At 47.3% G+C, this 20,054-nt stretch overlaps 1 long non-coding RNA gene across 1 annotated transcript in view; it reads right to left on the minus strand.

The window, feature by feature from the left end:
• The window catches only part of LOC143935068 (uncharacterized), a 152,067-nt gene extending 132,582 nt beyond the window's left edge, over nucleotides 1–19,485 (minus strand). The window contains exon 1 of the long non-coding RNA XR_013263455.1: nucleotides 19,160–19,485. This is a non-coding gene — a long non-coding RNA (uncharacterized LOC143935068). The remainder of the gene's footprint in view (nucleotides 1–19,159) is intronic.
• Between the last annotated feature and the right edge of the window lie 569 nt (nucleotides 19,486–20,054).

Genomic DNA, 20,054 nt, shown 5'->3' on the forward strand with positions numbered 1-20,054 from the left:
ACTTCTGAACACATAGCAGAGGCAAAATCTCAAGGATATGGGAGGTACTAGAAGGTGCCAGCCTTCGAAAAATGGCCAAATATAATACCCATGTAGTGCAAGAGGTCTGTGGGATTGGGTATGTAGGTTTTTCAGGGTGGCTCATGGCTCCCAATTACTAAAAAGAGCACTAGCACAGAGCCTCCTGAATACAGAGAAAAAGAGGGAGAATCTGCCACCAAGGGACCAAATTTTAAGGATATGAGTGATGCCAGGAGGTGCCAGTCACCTAAACATGGCCATACAAGTTGCAATATGATCTGTTTTAGCCTCGCCAACAGATATGTAGTGCAAGAAGTCTGTGGGATTGGGTATGTAGGTTGTTTTCCGGGTGGCTGATGGCTCTCAAATCCCCAAAAATAGCACAACCTGTGCACAGCACACTCCTTAACACAGAGACAGGGGGTAAAAATCGGCCACCAAGGGGACAACGCTCAAGGATATGGGTGATGCCAGGCGATGAGGTTCCTAAAGATGGCCATACAAACTACAATATGATCTGCTTTGGATTCACCAACAGATATGTAGTGTAGTGTAGTGTAGATCCCCATGACCAAGCTCAGAGGGGCAGAGTGGAACTCATTGGGGTGTGGCCTGGTGGGAGCCCAGGCTGATGATGTCTCTCTCATACCACCATAGGAATCTGTGGATGTGTGGAACCAGGGATCTTTCCATTCTTCCTTCCAGATATGTAGTGTGAGAGGTCTGTGGGATTGAGTATGTAGGTTGTTCAGGGCGGCTGATGGCTCTCAATTACTGAACAAAGCACTAATAGCGCACACCGCACTCCTATACCCACAGAAGAGGCAGAATCTCAAGGTTATGGGAGATACTAGAAGGTGCAAGCCTACTAAAGATGAGCATATATAATACAATACGATCTGCTTTAGGTTCACCAATACCTATATAAAAGCAAGATGTCTGTGGGATTGGGTATGAAGGTTATTCAGGGTGGCTGGTGGCTCTTAATTACTAGAAAGAGCACTAATGACTAATGGTGCACAGTATGTCCTGAACACAGAGAAAGGGGTAAAATCTCAAGGATATGGATGGCATCGGGAGGTGTCGGCCACCTAGAGGAGGCCATACATGTTACAATGTGATTTGATTTAGTTTCAACACCAGAGGTCTGCATGATTGAGTGTAGGTAGTTCAGGTAGGCCCATTTCTCTCCATCACAAAAAAATAGCATGCTTACGGACAGATTGAAGGGGCTGAATCTGCCTCCAAGGGGCAAGGAACTTGGAGGCCTAACCTCACAAATGGTCTTCTGGAAGAACGGTCAAACATTCCCATAGACCAGTGATGGCGAACCTTGGCACCCCAGAGGTTTTGGAACTACATTTCCCATGATGCTCAATTACACTGCAGAGTGCATGAGCATCATGGGAAATGTAGTTCCAAAACATCTGGAGTGCCAAGGTTCGCCATCGCTGCCATAGACACACTCCTAAACCTTGTGGACGGCCTTCCCAGAAGAGTTGAAGCAGTAATAGCTGCAAAGGGTGGGCCAACTCAATATTGAACCCTACGGACTAAGACTGGGATGTCATCAAAATTCATGTGCGTGTAAAGGCAGGCGTCCCAATACTTTGGTTTGATTTTAAGACTATATCCCTTGCTTTTTTTTTGGGGGGGGGGGGGGGGGGCTGTTGGAGTCCTTCTTTAATGGAGTGTTGTGATTTATTACTATAAAGAAGCTGATTCTCCTGTATGATGAACGCTGAGATCAGGTCAGTCTGCTGACGAGCGATCGCTGCAGTTTCCAAATTCAGCAAATTTTTCACGAGTGAGTAAATGTCAGAGCGCAGCCAAGAAGAGGAGAGGCGGAAGAGGTGACTCAGCGCAGCGTCCGAAAACGGGACCGCCAGTCGCGAAAAGTGTTCTGCACTCGTGTGAACCCGGCCGGGGACTCCTCGGGGAAATCTCTGTCCCCCCCCCTTACCGCCCATCTCTACTGAAGACTAACTGCACACCGTTAGTCTTTAGGGGCTCTGGACTTTCCAGTACAAGGGGCCACATCAGACAGTATACGGATATTCCTCAGCTGAAAAAAAAAAATCTGTTTTATAAAATTAATGAATATGTTACAATTCATTCTTTCCTGTACTCAGAACATCAGAGGATTTAATAAAACATCAGGGTCCCAACTTATATTAGGGTCTCCATCAAACCCCCCCCCTTTACATCAGAGTCCCCCCCTTTTACATCAGGGTCCCTCTCAATCTCTACTTACACCAGTGTCTTCCACAGAGTCCCCCATACACCAGAGTCCCTATCAGAGTTCCCTTTTTCCTATATAGTGTCCCCATCAGACCTGCGTTGGAGCCTGCAAAGGGGAAGCGCGGACCAACTGATGGGAATCCACATTCTGTGAGCCAAGTCTGAGGATCTGCCGTGGATCCTAGCCATGGGCCAGATAACAATTCATAGCACACTAGATGTGACCTGCGAACTGCAGTTTGGAGACCCCCCCCCCAAATACACTAGACATTAGTTTTCGTACGAATCCGAAATACCAATTTTTAATGCATACAAATTCTGTACAAAATACGAACTTTCGTATACGAACTTTTGGATCCAAATTCCATTACAACAGAATCGGACAGAATGTTTGTTAAATACGATTATTCGTTATGATGAAGTTGAAAACCCCAGGAAGTCAGCACAGGGATGGTGGGAGCCCCTCATAATGATAAAATTCATTATAACTAAAATTCGTAATTGTTACGAAAAGTTTACGAATCCAACAATGAAAATTAGTATTTCGTAGGAATCCAAATTGAATTTCAGACATGAATTACGAAACGGAACGAAATGAAACAAATTTTTTGACTGTGCATATGTCTAGTATACACACCTGCAGAAAAAGAAAAAAAAAAAAAAAAGGAATGTTTTTTTTTTTTTTTTTTTAAATCATTTAAAATCTGAAGCTTTAGCAATTTCAATAGAAAAACCTTGAAATGAGATGTAGAGGGGTACAGATACATTGTATGGGATGTAGAGGGGTACGGATACATTGTATGGGATGTAGAGGGGTACGGATACATTGTATGGGATGTAGAGGGGTACGGATACATTGTATGGGATGTAGAGGGGTACAGATGCATTGTATGGGATGTAGAGGGGTACAGATGCATTGTATGGGTTTGTAGAGGGGTACAGATGCATTGTATGGGTTTGTAGAGGGGTACAGATACATTGTATGGGATGTAGAGGGGTACGGATACATTGTATGGGATGTAGAGGGGTACAGATGCATTGTATGGGATGTAGAGGGGTACAGATGCATTGTATGGGATGTAGAGGGGTACAGATGCATTGTATGGGTTTGTAGAGGGGTACAGATGCATTGTATGGGATGTAGAGGGGTACGGATGCATTGTATGGGATGTAGAGGGGTACGGATGCATTGTATGGGTTTGTAGAGGGGTACAGATGCATTGTATGGGATGTAGAGGGGTACGGATGCATTGTATGGAATGTAGAGGGGTACAGATGCATTGTATGGGATGTAGAGGGGTACAGATGCATTGTATGGGATGTAGAGGGGTACAGATGCATTGTATGGGATGTAGAGGGGTACGGATACATTGTATGGGATGTAGAGGGGTACGGATACATTGTATGGGGATGTAGAGGGGTACGGATACATTGTATGGGATGTAGAGGGGTACGGATACATTGTATGGGATGTAGAGGGGTACGGATACATTGTATGGGATGTAGAGGGGTACGGATACATTGTATGGGATGTAGAGGGGTATCGGATACATTGTATGGGATGTAGAGGGGTACGGATACGTTGTATGGATGTAGAGGGGTACGGATACATTGTATGGGATGTAGAGGGGTACGGATACGTTGTATGGATGTAGAGGGGTACGGATACATTGTATGGGGTGTAGAGGGGTACGGATGCATTGTATGGGATGTAGAGGGGTACGGATACATTGTATGGGATGTAGAGGGGTACGGATACATTGTATGGGATGTAGAGGGGTACGGATACATTGTATGGGATGTAGAGGGGTACGGATACATTGTATGGGATGTAGGGGGTACGGATACATTGTATGGGATGTAGAGGGGTACGGATACATTGTATGGGATGTAGAGGGGTACGGATACATTGTATGGATGTAGAGGGGTACGGATACATTGTATGGGGTGTAGAGGGGTACAGATGCATTGTATGGGATGTAGAGGGAGGCTAGTGTACACTAGCTGCAGTGCTTGCCACCCCACTGAACAGTGATTTGCGATGGAACACTTCGCCTCCGCGACACCTTTGAAGCGGTGGGGGGGTTAACACATGGCTCAACTGCCTGTTTTTACACCTGATTGGTCCCAAGTGCTGCCCCTACTCCCCCCCTCCAGCAGGCCTGAGAAAAAAAAAACACAGAGAGGGGTGCCTATGAATAAATAGTATACACTTTAATTTAAAAAAAAGCAATATAAACTCACATGAAAGAAAGCAATGTTGCACGTAGGTTGAGCTGTATACTGTCCAGGAGCCGGGCCAGAGTGGACGGCCAGGTCACGTTGAGGTCTACTTCTCACTAGTATAGTGGAGAGTGGATGACACTATCATGCAACGCGTTTCTGAGCTTTCATGCTGCGAGCGGTGTGGCAGCCGCGCTCCTTTTTCAAATTATATATATATATATATATATATATATATATATATATATAATATATATATTTCGAATAAACCGCACAATCAGTTCATGTGCTGATCAGAAGAATGCTGATAGGAGAGAGTAAAGTGATAGAGAGATGATGCTGGCCACCAAACTGAGGACATCTAGTGGCAGAGAAAAAGTACTGCATGGGAAATCTCTGGATTGAAGATGAACATTGCAGCAAAAAGTGTTATTTATTATTATTATATCTTTAATTGGGCTATTCATTTGTATCATCTGTTAGGCTGGGATTTCACTTTATGTTCAGTTCTACCTTAAGAAACCTTCACACCTGGCCCAGCAGCGTCTTTGTTGACAGCGGCGTCGGAGCCAGACGCGGACAACTCACAATGCATAGACACACGGAAGGACGCTAAATTTTACGTCCAGCGCCTGGACAAGGGGAGCTGTCAGGTCTGCCTCTCACCTTCCCTCTGGCCGTCTCCCCGGAGCAATAACACGGCGCACACAGGACCGCCATTCACCCGCCAGGTCTTAGACTGGCCACTGAGCCTCTGAAACCAAACAGGAGGACGCCTGCAGGAGATTCCCGGCATGACAAAAAGGGCTTTTGTGACCGCCATCTCCCCCCCCCCCCCAAACAGCCGACCTGTCGGGAGAAAATACCAGGGAGAGCGCAACGTCCTCTCTCAGAGCCTACTACTGCCATTGTAGGGTGCATTAAAGGGGAATCCCAACCAGCGCTAATGAAATAAATAATGGAAACACGGTATAGCTGTAATGTAACAACCACCCTTTATATGGAAAGAAGCCAGAACGCAACACAACCCCAAAATATTACACAATGAATGTTTATAAGATATGTTGTAACATGTTTTACTATATACAGTAATGGAAAAAAAAAATGAAAAGAACTCTTGGAACTTGAAAATACATCAGATCTCAAAAGGGGAAAAAAAAAAAAACTTATGCTAGATAGCTATACTAGTATGGACTGGGTAATGTGTTGGGATCTATATTGGTATGGACTGGGTAATGTGTTGGGATCTATACTGGTATGGACTGGGTAATGTGTTGGGATCTATACTGGTATGGACTGGGTAATGTGTTGGGATCTATACTGGTATGGACTGGGTAATGTGTTGGGATCTATACTGGTATGGACTGGGTAATGTGTTGGGATCTATACTGGTATGGACTGGGTAATGTGTTGGGATCTATACTGGTATGGACTGGGTAATGTGTTGGGATCTATACTGGTATGGACTGGGTAATGTGTTGGATCTATACTGGTATGGACTGGGTAATGTGTTGGGATCTATACTGGTAAGAACTGGGTAATGTGTTGGGATCTATACTGGTATGGACTGGGTAATGTGTTGCAATCTATACTGGTATGGACTGGGTAATGTGTTGCGATCTATACTGGTATGGACTGGGTATTGTTTTTGGATCTATACTGGTAAGGACTGGGTAATGTGTTGGGATCTATACTGGTATGGATTGGGTAATGTATTGGGATCTATACTGGTAAGAACTGGGTAATGTGTTGCGATCTATACTGGTATGGACTGGGTAATGGGTTAGGCAGGAAAGGATGCCACATCGTTTGATGGAAATTAAAATGATCAACCTACAAAGGGCTGAATTCAAAGACACCCCGAAAATCGAAGTGGAAAAAAATGATGCAGAAGGCTCGTCATTGCAGGAACTCAAAATGGTCCTCAGTCGTTTACATGGCCCTCTCGTGCTTGACAACATCGGGGCATGCTCCTAATGAGACGACGGATGGTGTCCTGGGGTATTTCCTCCCAGATCTTGACCAGGGCATCACTGAGCTCCTGAACAGACTGGGGTGCAACCTGGCGACATCAGATGGAGCAAAACATAATGTCCCCGAGGTGTTCCATTGGATTTAGGTCAGGCGTGCGTAGGGGCCATTCAATGGTATCCATACCTTCATCCTCTAGGAACTGGCTGCATACTCTCGCCACATGAGGCTGGGCATTGTCGTGCACCAGGAGGAACCCAGGAAGGGTCTGACAATGGGTCCAAGGATTTAATCACGATACCTAATGGCAGTCAGGGTGTCATTGTCTAGCCTGTAGGCATTCTGTGCCACGGCAGAAGGTGCTGTATATTTGGGGGGGGGGGGGGGGGTGCCAGTGGGTGTCTTGTTTGCTGCCCCCAAAATATACAACATCAGCCACCACTGCACAGACCCGTAAAAGGCCAGACAAAGGCACTCTAACTGCCCCCAGTTGGTTGCTCAGTCAAAAAACCTCAACCCCCGCCCCCAACCAGCCCGGCACTTGCCCCATCTGGGTCGCGGGCAGCTTCGGCTCCTTCCTGCATTTCCTCCTCAGCGGCTTCACCCTGCACCTCCGGCTTCACGGTGGTTTCTCCTACCCTTGCTTCTCCTCTCGGCCAATCAATTCTTAAGACCTGCTTCCTGATTGGCCGGGAGGAGACTCGGGAAGACAAATGGCGAATAATAATTCACCATTGTCACACAAATGGGTGGGCTCTAATCTCGTGCTTAAAAAAACAAAACAAAAAAAAAAACCCATTGGAATCCATGCATCTGGTGCCCTGTAGGTTTATTAGGGGCCGGGCGTATGGATTAGGGGGAGCAGCGCCCCCTGCGCTCCGTATGGATGGGCCGCCACTCAGTGTGTGCATCCCTCCATAGATTTGCCTCCACACACCCAGCGCCATCTTTAGCACAGGGCAAAAGGGGCAGCTCCCCTGGGGCCCAGTCATTGTTGTGGGGCCCAAAGCAGCTGCCCCTTGAGCCCGTACTGCCTGCAAATAGTTAATAAGTGAATTTGGGAGGGCCCAAGCAAAATGTTTGCCCAAGGTCCAATCATTATTAAAGATGGCTCTGCAAAGACCATCACTGATCCATCACCAAACCGGTCATGCTGAACGATGTTATAGGCATCATAACGTTCTCCAGGGCTTCTCCAGAACCTTCCACGTCTGTCACATAGGCTCAGGGTGAACCTGCTCTCATTGGGGAAAAGCACAGGGTGCCAGTGGGCGATCTGCCAGTTCTGGTGTTCAGTGGCAAATGCCAATTGAGCGCCGCAGTGCCGGGGTGGGGAGCACCGGGCCCACCAGAGGACTTTGAGCCCTCGGGCCACCCTCATGAAGTCTGTTCTCTGATTGTTTGGTCAGAGACATTCACACCAGTGGCCTGCCAGGAGATTTTGTAGGGCTCTGGCAGTGCACACCCTGTTCCTCCTTGCACAAAGCAGCAGATACCAGTCCTGCTGATGGGTTGAGGACCTTCTACGGCCCCCATCCAGTTCTCCTAGAGTACCAACCTGTCTCCTGGAATCTTGAGACTGTGCTGGGAGACGCAGCAAACCTTCTGGCAATGTCAAGTATTAATCTGCCATTCTGGAGGATTAGGACTGCCCGTGCAACCTGTATATGGTCCAGGTACCGCCACGTGCTACCAGTAGTGACACCGACCCTAGCCAAATGCAAAACTAGTAAAAAAACATTGCGCACAATGGGAGAGAGCGTCGAGTCAGCATCAGAAGAAGAACAGAGGGCGAAGACAGCGGAGAAGACCAGGCAGACCAGGAAAAAGAGTGAGAAGACAGCAGAGGAGACCCGGCAGAAGATAGCGGGAGGAGAACCGGAGAGAGAGCGGAGAGGGCTAGAAGACGTCAGTGGAGGAGGCAGAAGAAATCGGACGAGACGCTGGAGCTGCCTTAATAAATTACTTTAACACCCTGTGTACTGTGTTTTGACGCTTTTTTTCAGGTGAATGGGTAGGGGTACAATGTATACTCATATTCACATAGGGTGGGGAGCCGGGATCTGGGGACCCCCTTTGTTAAAGGAGCTTCCAGATTCCGATAAGCCTCCCGCCCGCAGACCTCAAAAACCAACGACCAGGGTTGTCGGGAAGAGGCCCTTATCCCCAAGTTGATGAAGACCAGGTGTTTTGGGGTGAGGGGGTACAGCCCCCCCCCCCCCCCCCCCATGTTGAGGGCATTTGGACTGGTACGGTTCAGGAGGAGGGTGGGAGTGCTCGCTCGTCCCTACCCCCTTTCCTGACCTGTCAGGCTGTGTGCTCGGATAAGGGTCTGGTACGGATTTTGGGGGGGGACTCCCATGCCGTTTCTTCGGCGTGGGGGTTCCCCTTAAGATCCGTACCAGACCAAAGGGGCTGGTATGCTCTTGGAGCTTGTGCTGCTCTTCCCTCTTACAGTCTGAGCTCTGCTGTACAGGGGGATCTCCCTGCTGCAGTTTCGCTTTCACTTACTATTTTCCCCACCCCCAGGCTGTGATTGGACAGGAAAAAGAAGCAGCACACTAAGAAGCTCTTCTCTCCGTCACTCTGCTCTCACCTGTTTCTATGTTCCTGATTGGCTCCTTGTGCTGCTCCTCCCTCCTACGGTCTGAGCTCTGCTGTACAAGAGGCTGATACAAAGTCACAGCAATGCATAGAACGCATGTCTTGGTAATGAGCCCTGAAATGACAATTGTTTATGGTACACGGCGCCTTAGCAAACTAAAGATCCAGTGAGTGGTGACATCTGCTTTATACTGTCATTGGCTATTGCAGAGCCGTGCCCGATGGTTTCATGTTAATGACCGGTCCTCTTTTGTGTTCCTCCCCAGGCGGCGGCAAGGGGACCGTGTCGTCTGCAGCGCGGAGCGGCGAGGAGCCGGCGTGAACGGCGAGGATAATCTGTAATTTTTGTTCAAGTCATCTTTACAATTCGGAGAAGAATGGAGCCTTTCAGCCGCACAAAACGCACATTCATGAAATGCCAAGAGCACATTGTGTCTTCTGCAAAGCAGATAAAACGCTTCGAGTGCGCACTTCCACCGGCCCAATAATACGTACGCGCTTCGCCTTTCACAACGCACAATAAGAGCTGAATGGGCCCTCCACCACACAATGGACAATGGGCAGGACGAATGTGAACAGGGCTCCGGCAGGTGCACACCAATATCGGCGGATTGATCGGGATTTATCAATGTAACGTCTGCAGGGGGATTCTGTGGCAGCGATCAATTATTGATGAACAGATTAATCAATTTAAGGCATTTGCAAATGTACAAAATTTGGATCTCTTAAAGGGGAAGCGTCACCCAAATCCTGCAAACTGAAAATGTTATTACACAGCAAACGCAAGGTGTGGGAACACGTGCAAAATCATGCGTTTTCCAAAAACCCGCTGCCGCCAATAATGCACTAGGAATTTTCAGTGCATTAACATGACAAAAGCCCCCCCCCCCCCGTGAACGGGCCTCCCTGTGCGCGCACGACAATCGTCCCCCCTAGGTGAATGGGCCACCCTGTACGCGGCAAGCGCGCCCCCCCCAGGTGAATGGGCCGTGCTGCGCACGACAAGCCCCCTCCAGGTGAACGGGCCGTCCTGCGCAGGACAAGCCCCCCCCCAGGTGAACGGGCCGTCCTGCGCAGGACAAGCCCCCCCAGGTGAACGGGCCGTCCTGCGCAGGACAAGCCCCCCCCCCCCAGGTGAACGGGCCGACCTGCGCACGCAAAACTCCCCCCCCCACCCCAGGTGAACGGGCTGACCTGCGCACGCCTCCCCCCCCCGGGGAATGGGCCGCCCTGAGCGCGACAAGCCTCCCCCCCGGTGAACGGGCCGCCCTGAGTATGGCAAGTGCCCCCCCCCCCCGCCCGGGGAACGGCCGCCCTGAGCACGAAAAGCACCGCCCCCTCCCAGGTGAACGAGCCGTCCTGAATGCAACAAGCGCTCCCCAGGTGAACGGGCCACCCTCTGCGCGACCAGCACCCACGCGCCTCCAGTGAACGGGCAGCCCTCCACGCGGCAAGCACACTCCCCTCCAGTGAGTGAGCCGCCCTCCGTGCAGTAAGTGCGCACCCCCCCCCCCCCGTGAATGGGCCGCCCTCTGTGCCCCCGCTCTAGGAGGGGAGAAATTTGAAGTGGGGGGGGGGGAAGAGATGTGTACTAGGAGGGAAAATTGTAGGGGGTAGAGGATTTGTGCTAGCCCGGCACGTGCAGAACAAAAACGTTTGTGTCGTTTTGATTCATTATTTACATAAATTTGTTTAGGTAAATTAGTTTCCGGAATTAGTCTTGTTTATTAGAATTGAAATTGATTCACATTTTTCTAATTCAATTTGTAATCTAATTTTATTCTATTGTAAAATTTGAATTTTGGAAGCTTATTATATTCTATGCTATCCCCCCCCCCCCCCCCCCCCATTCTGTACTTACTATATTCTATTCAAAATTAGATTTTTGAAAAATCTTTATTCTATTTTTAAATGTATTCTAGTTGAAATTCAAATTTCAGAAGATGGTTACATTCTATTTTGTTCTTTTTTACTCTTATTTTCTATTCAGTTTTAATCCATTATATTCTATTCTTTTATTTTCTATTCTATATTATTCTCTTTTAAAACTATTATAATTTCGTCTGAAATTTTGATTCGTTTAAATTCGGATACATCCAAAATTTGCGAATAACACAAAAAAAAAAATTGTCCAAAATTTCAATTCAGAATGAAACGAACCGCACACGTCTAGTGCTAGGGTTGGAGGGATTTATGTTCAGGGGGTAAGCATTCGGATTTTTGCTGACACATAATGCTCATACATCTTTGGGGGGGGGGGCAGTTTGGCATGTTCGCCCTGGGCTCTAGATGACCTTTTCCCAGCACTGCCCAGGAGGGAGGGGGGGCGATTATCGGCATACAGCCAATGGCAGAGAATGGGACCTATAGAGAGAGGCGGTGGGTTGGCTGCGCCCGGCACGCAGACATCTGTTCCGGGGTCTTTTAGCCTCCATTCTCCATGCGGTGACACCGGCTCAGAGACTCCTTGTCTAGACAGGCGCAGGCTATTAACCCTTTCCAGATCCAGGCTGCAAGATAAGAGCGCCGGCCTGGAGGCGGCTTTATGGTCCCGTCCCCTGTGACTCTGGAGGGACCTTCAAGACCTGGCGGAGAAAGGCGCACCGCAGATCGCGGTTATAAACAGAGACGTATTTAAATATGAAGTCCGGCACAAAACTAAATAACTTGTTCATTTGTATATTTGCCACAAAAGGATAGAATTCCACTTTGCGTGCGCCAAATTCCTTTGCAAATCCAGATGCTGCCTTGTAAAAGTAGCTGCGACATCATCACTATGCTGTACATAGTCTATGCAGGGAGCGCAGGTGTGGGAGGGGCTCAGCAGGCTCCACCCACTATAGAAAACTAGAGGAGAGGGCGGAGACCAGACCAGTCACCCTGCACAAGGAAAGAGAGCAGAGCTGTGGGAGGGGCCCAGCAGGCTCCACCCACTACAGAAAATTACAGGAGGGGGCGGAGACAAGACCAGTCACCCCGCACAAGGAGAGAGATCTGTGGGAGGGGCCCAGCAGGCTCCACCCACTACAGAAAATTACAGAAGGGGGCGGAGACAAGACCAGTCACCCAGCACAAGGAGAGAGATCTGTGGGAGGGGCCCAGCAGGCTCCACCCACTACAGAAAATTACAGGAGGGGCGGAGACAAGACCAGTCACCCCGCACAAGGAGAGAGATCTGTGGGAGGGGCGCAGCAGGCTCCACCCACTACAGACTGCCTGCAAAAGAACTGCAGAAGGGGCGGAGACGAGACCCGTCACCCTGCACAAAGAGAAGAGCTTTGGAAGGGGCCCAGCAGGCTCCACCCACTACAGACTGCCTGCAAAAGAACTGCAGAAGGGGCAGAGACAAGACCCGTCGCCCTGCACAAAGAGAAGAGCTTTGGAAGGGGCCCAGCAGGCTCCACCCACTACAGAAAAATGCAGGAGTGGGTGGAGACAACACTAGTCACCCTGCACAAGGAGAGAGAGCAGAGTTGTGGGAGGAGCTCAGCCAGCCCCACCTACTACCCGCCTACAGAAAACTACAGGAGGGGGCGGGGACAAGACCAGTCCTCCTGCACAAGGAGAGAGGGCAGCAGTGAGCGGTCTTTATTACAGGAAGTCTTGCATGGGATTACGGCACAGATCTGGAAGAAATACAGGTAGGTACAGATCTACCTGTGCAGAAGGTAACCTAAATGTCTTTTCACCCCCCAGGAGCACCAATGACTGGAACCAGCTGTTAGATGGCACTACAGCCTGCCCTCAGTTTATCCCACAATGCAGTTTGTTCCCAGCAGGGTGGAGCCGGCACAAGTCAAAATTTTGCATACTGGACACTCCCATATACAGAGCCATGGTACGCAAGACCAGAAGCAATACAACAAAAAAAAAAAAAAGAAAGGAGGAGGACTTGCAGATTCTCTAATGAGGAATTCATATAGCCGATGGGAATAGACTGCTTTAAGAAATTACTTAAAGGAATTTGCAGCAGGCAGAGTGAGACTTTTGAGGCAAGGGGCAGAACCTGGCCGAGGGAGTCCCTAGAAGATATAAGCAGTTCATTTAGCCCAACAGCTGTAAAACCTCCACCTATATCTGAACACACAGAAACGCATGGATACTTTTTGTCCCGCTTCTCACGGAAAGTTTTCTTGAGGAGCATTTTAGAATTCTCCAAGTTGCAAACCAATGAGAGAGTGTGGGCCCCGGCACTGCTGGGGAGGGGGGGGGTTTCTAGCAGATTGGGGACAATTAATTATTCTAGTTCATTTCATGTTTAGTCCTCTGAAAAACCATGTGCCCGGAGTTACATCGCACTCTATGGAAGAATCCAAGACTTTTCTACATCAAAGTGTTTTCCAAACAAGAGGACATGATTACAAGTAAGATCCACTGTGTACCTTCTATACTTGTTCTATGAATCATGGATGAAATAAACGATGGACCTTCTAAGCACCGTCAATGAACCATCTTTGGACCTTCTATTTACCAAATATGGACCATCTAAGTACCTTCAATAGAGGTCTATGCACCTTTTATGAATTATCTATGAACCTTCTACTGACAGTCTATAGATCATCTATAAACCCTCTATGGACCTTCTGTCTACGGAACTTCTATGTATCTTGTGTTTTTTTTTTTTTTTTTTATAGACCTTCTATGCTTCTTCTATGAATCTTCCATTGACAGTCTAAGGACCATCTATAAACCTTCTTTGCAACTTCTATGGACTTTATCTGCACCTTTTAGGAATCCTCTTTAAATGAACATTCTATTGACAGCCTATGGACCATCTATATATATTGTCTATAATCCCTCTATGTATCTTTTATGGACATTCTATGTACCTTCTATGGACCATATATAAACCTTCTATGCAACGTTTATGTACCTTCTATGGACCTTTTAGGAATCGTCTTACGAACCTTCTATTGATAGCCTATAGACCATCTATGCACCTTCTATATATTGTCTATAATCCATCTATGCATCTTCTATGTACTTAAAAGTCGTAACCTTGTTACGACTTTTACTTCCTCTAGATGGTCTTCTTTGCATCATTTAAGAACTGTGTATCCACCTTCTATGCTCATTCAATGAACCATTTATGGACCTTCTATGCACCTTTTATGAACCATCTGCAGAATGAACCTTCTATTGACCATCTATGGACTTTCTTTCACCTTTTATTTACTATTTACAGAATGAACATTCTATTGACAGTCTATGGACCATCTATGTAGCTTCTATATATTGCCTATAAACCTTCTATGCACCTTTTATGGACATTCTATGGACTGTCTATTGACCAACTCTTACGAATTACCTACCCTCTATGGACTGCCTATGAGCCTTATATTGACTGACAGACAGACAATCTATGAACCCAACATGAATCTTCTATGCACCAACTATGGACCTTCAATGCATCTTTTATGAACCATCCTATGTACCGTCTATAGATCTTCTTTGCACCTTTAACGCATCTTCTACAAACAATCTATGGATCTTGTGTAGACTTCTAGGACCTAGCTGTGATTGGTTGGAAGACTAGAGGTGTTACTGTTTGGCAGATTTTACTTCCTTCTGTATTTCCGTACAATCACTCGCTGACACACCTGCTGAGATATAATCAGAGCCACGCTGCACTGCTTGAAGTTGGTCACACCTGACCCAAAGGATCAGTAGACGCAGCCACACTGAAGGAGGACTAAGCGGAACTTGAACAGCTCGGATTTCACTGCACACTGTGAGCCTCTCACAATGTGCATTATGCATCATGTGTTGTGCCTAGGAACACCCTCCCCTCCAGACTGACACCCACCCATCAAGACTTTTTGATATTTGTAGCGCCTGCATTGCATAGAGGAGCACAGAGGCCCACCAGCCATGATCCGCCTGCATTGCATAGAGGAGCACAGAGGCCCACCAGCCATGATCCGCCTGCATTGCATAGAGAAACACAGAGCCAACCAGCCATGATCCACCTGCATTGCACAGAGGCCCACCAGCCATGATCCGCCTCCATTGCATAGAAAAGCACAGCAACCCACTAGCTACGATCCGCCTGCATTGCATAGAGGAGCACAGAGGCCCACCAGCCATGATCCGCCTGCATTGCATAGAGAAACACAGAGCCAACCAGCCATGATCTGCCCGGATTGCACAGAGGCCCACCAGCCATGATCCGCCTGCATTGCATAGAGAAACACAGAGCCAACCAGCCATGATCTGCCCGGATTGCACAGAAGCCCACCAGCCATGATCCGCCTGCATTGCATAGAGAAGCACAGCAATCCACTAGCCATGATCCGCCTGCATTGCATAGAGGAGCACAGAGGCCCACCAACCATGATCCGCCTGCATTGCATAGAGAAACACAGAGCCAACCAGCCATGATCTGCTTGCATTGCATAGAGGAGCGCAGAGCCAACCAGCCATGATCCACCTGCATTGCATAGCGAAGCACAGAGGCCCACCAGCCATGATCCGCCTGCATTGCATAGAGAAGCACAGCGGCCCACCAGCCATGATCCGCCTGCATTGCATAGAGAAGCACAGCGGCCCACTAGCCATGATCCACCTGCATTGCATAGAGGAGCACAGAGGCCCACCAGCCATTATCTGCCTGCATTGCATAGAGAAGCACAGAGGCCCACCAGCCATGATCTGCCTGCATTGCAGTGAGGAGCACAGAGGCCCACCAGCCATGATCTGCCTGCATTTCACAGAGGCCCACCAGCCATGATCCACCTGCATTGCATAGAGAAGCACAGAAGCCCACCAGCCATGATCTGCCCACATTGTACAGAGGCCCACCAGCCATGATCTGCCTGCATTGCATAGAGGAGCAAAGAGCCAGCCAGCCATGATCTGCCCACATTGCACAGAGGCCCACCAGCCATGATCTACCAGAATTGCACAGAGGCCCACCTGCCATGATCCACCTGTATTGCACAGAGGTCCACCAGCCATGATCCACCTGTATTGCACAGGAGGTCCACCAGCCATGATCCACCTGTATTGCACAGGAGGTCCACCAGCCATGATCCACCTGTATTGCACAGGAGGTCCACCAGCCATGATCCACCTGTATTGCACAGAGGCCCACCAGCCATGATCCACCTGTATTGCACAGAGGCCCACCAGCCATGATCCACCTGTATTGCACAGAGGCCCACCAGCCATGATCCACCTGTATTGCACAGAGGCCCACCAGCCATGATCCACCTGTATTGCACAGAGGCCCACCAGCCATGATCCACCTGCATTGCATAGAGGAGCACAGAGGCCCACCAGCCATGATCCACCTGCATTGCATAGAGGAGCACAGAGGCCCACCAGCCATGATCCACCTGCATTCCACAGAGGAGCACAGAGGCCCACCAGCCATGATCTGCCTGCATTCCACAGAGGCCCACCAGCCATGATCTGCCTGCATTGCATAGAGGAGCACAGAGGCCCACCAGCGATGATCTGCCCGCATTTTACAGAGGCCCACCGGCCAAGATCTGCCCGCATTTTACAGAGGCCTACCTGCCATGATCTGCCCGCATTGCATAAGGAAGCACAGAGACCCACCAGCCACGATCTGCCTGAATCGCATAGAGAAGCACAGGGGCCCACCAGCCATGATCTGCCTGCATTTCATAGAGAAGCACAGAGGCCAAATGACATCAGAATAAGGGAAAGTTTTATTTAAAAATGTTATTAGCATGTTGGGGGGGGGGGGGGTGACATAAGCAGATTAAAGTTGAGCTAAGCTATAGGAAGGGGAGGGGGGAGAACAAAGTGGGGCTCGGCGGTGGCTTAGAGCGCAGTGCAGGTGTCTGAACACGTCAGAGAACTCTAACCAGTCTTAAAAAGGAAGCACAGAGCTACCGGGAGAGGCTAACCGGGGACACCCAACAAAGGAGGAACTCCGCCGCGCACCCTCCCCGAGACAGACAGAATTGCTGCAGCTGACAAAACACTGTCAGGTGGAAACAGCGACACACCGCAGAGGACGTCACGTTACGCTCCGGCGCAGGCCCGTCCCTCCCGCTGCCAGGATTGTAAAATCACACACAATGCCATCTTTATGACTTCAATCCCACCACCTTTTTTTTTTTTTCACATCCGTATTGTTGCCATTTTATACAATGTAACGTCTCCTATCCGCCATCCAATACAACTACAAGGGATCGGTCACCATACACCGCACAATCTTCTATCCTGTCACTCGAGGAGCAAATGTGACCGACTGCAAAAAGTCAACTCAAGGAATTGTTTGATTTTCCATCGGTTGGAACATTTCTTTTTTTCTGCCTTTCTATCGATCCACACAATCGTCCTAATGCCAGCGGCAGGCGGAATCTTTCCATTTGCTGTAAATCATCCAGTAGAAGGTGAAGGTGACCATACACGTTACAACCAGAGATTGTGCAAATCGCTGTACAATCTCCTTTTACATTTACCAAAACGGAGGACAAAGTTTAACAATCCATCCAGATTGTATCCAAGCTCTAATATTATTATTAATTTATATTGCACCAACAATTTGCGCAGCACTTTACAAACAGTACAGTTACAATAAAATACAAAAGGGATATTAGATGGTGGGGAGATTGTACAATCTGATTGTATAGTGTATGGATATGACCGACGATTTTCCCTGAAATTCGCAATTAAATATCCCAATCAGTCATAAGATTCCAGGACCATGAAGATATATCGATTTATGAAATTAGAAATAAAATTAACAACTACTCCAAGCAAAAGGACAACATTTTATCCTGGTAACCAATCAGAATCCAGGTCTGTCTGGTTTGGCTATAGTAGTGTGAATTCTGATTGCTTTGGGTGCTTCTGCTCCACACACTAGTAGTAATAATAACAGTAAATAATCATCCTCATTCTTCTAAAAATAAAAACAATTATTATTCTAAAAATAAATAATAATCCTCATCCTAAAAATAAACAATTATTATTCTAAAAATAAATTATAATCATGATACAAAATAATAATAAGCATTATTCTAAAAGTAAATAATAATAATAATAATAATAATAAATCATCATCATGGTTCTAAAAACAAAAATTTATTTTATTAATAATAATAATAATAATAATAATAATAACAGTAATTACGATGATCATAAATAGTGATCATAATTATTATTATTATAGTAAATAGTAGTAATAATAATTTTGATTCTAAAAAAAATAATAATGATAATAAAACATAATACTTATGGTAACGATAATAAAATAGTAACAATGATCATAACAATTCAAAAAAATAAATAAAATTAAAAATAACAATAATGCTATAATAAATACTGCTAAAAATTAAAAAATAATAATAATAATAATAATAATAATAATAATTAAAAAATAACAGTAATATTGATCATAATAAATAACAGTAATAATAAATATAATAATAATCATCATCGTCATCCAGAATCACAAATTGTCCCATGTAGGCCAGCCACAGACGTGAGGTGGCGGTTGCTGCACGATCGCAACATAAACACACACAATCAGTTCAGCATACATGTTTATGCGATGAACTTACACGTGTCTTGCGGCGCCAAGCATCCAGGACAATCACCTACAGTAGTCATAGCGTGCCTATAGACATACAATCAATTATTGATCGGTTATTGGCCAGATTGGATGATAATCCCATACATGAGCAGCTTTGGGATCATTTAGAATTATTGGTGAGGAATAACACATGACAACCAGAGACAACTTGGACATGACAACCAGAGACAACTTGGACATGACAACCAGAGACAACTTGGACATGGCTGGCTACAGAAAACTGACTTCTGATTGGCTATCGCAGATCCCTATTCTAGGTAATAAGCCCAATACAGTTCAAGGAGGGAACCATCCCAGAGCCAATGGTTCACCTTCAGTTGGCACACCATCCAGCAATCCTCACATCTCTGCACTTTGCTCCCAAGGACACAGAGCCATTGCCTCCACACTAGTCCATCCAATTTGATTGCAAGGTGTGTGTGAGCACCAGCAGCTGCTTGAGACACCAGCCATACAATAGGCAGACAGTAAGTGCCCTGCACCTGCCAGACCCCCCCCCCCCCCCCCAGCATCTGTCTGACTTACCTCCCAGCAGCTGCCTTCCTCTGATGACTCCCCATGACACAATAATCCATTTTATCCAATCACTGATAAATCCAAAAATTCTGACAGCCCCAAAAACCAGCAAATCCACCAAAAGTGTAAATATTTATAGAATTTCCAGTAAACATGATGTCTCCATAGAGGAGGGAATGGTGAGCCCATAGGATCCAGAGGGGGGGTAGATTTCCATGGGAGGGGGAGATTCCTAAGATCCAGTGCAGGTTCCCTGAGTGCCATAAGCATCCTGTGTCTGGAGCTCCAGTCCCAGCAGCTGGCTGGTCCCCACTGCACTCCACTCTGCAACTGGCTGCAGCTAAGAGGCCAATTACTGAGTCCAGGACACGCCCCCCTCCCCGCCCAGGGACTGTCTGCCAACCAGCAGGCTGAGTGCAGAGGAACAGCCAATGTCAGCCTCCCTGTGTGAGGAATTGTCCCCCAGTCCCTAGGTGTTAACCCCTCCGCTGCCGGATACAGCTCATGTGCTGATACATTGTATCTGTGCCAGGAATGTCTGCGGAAGATGGAAACTGAAAAATGCGGATATAAATCATCGATCATTCTATCTGTCTGTGTCTATCGATCGATCCAAAAATGAAGGCGAAGTGGATTTTTCAGTAACTTCACATGTCTGTATGAGTACAATCCTGACATGTCACAATATACAGAGTATTCTAAAACCTTCCCCTTATATAACCTGCCCTTTACCTTCAGCCCAGTGACTTCACCTGGGAACTTTCCATTTGCTGCAGGCAGGAGGAAGCATTTTCTCAGTCTGTATGTGTATATATACAGTATATATAAAATCAATCTTTTTGTTTTTCTTTTTTAGCTGCCTTCCTTAAATTCTTCCTTCCTTCTTGTTTCCTTTCCCTTTCTT

The sequence above is a fragment of the Lithobates pipiens genome, unplaced genomic scaffold, assembly GCF_037356315.1.
Source record: "Lithobates pipiens isolate NorthernLeopardFrog02 unplaced genomic scaffold, aLitPip1_a1.2 Scaffold_28, whole genome shotgun sequence".
Taxonomy (NCBI): Eukaryota; Metazoa; Chordata; class Amphibia; order Anura; family Ranidae; genus Lithobates; species Lithobates pipiens.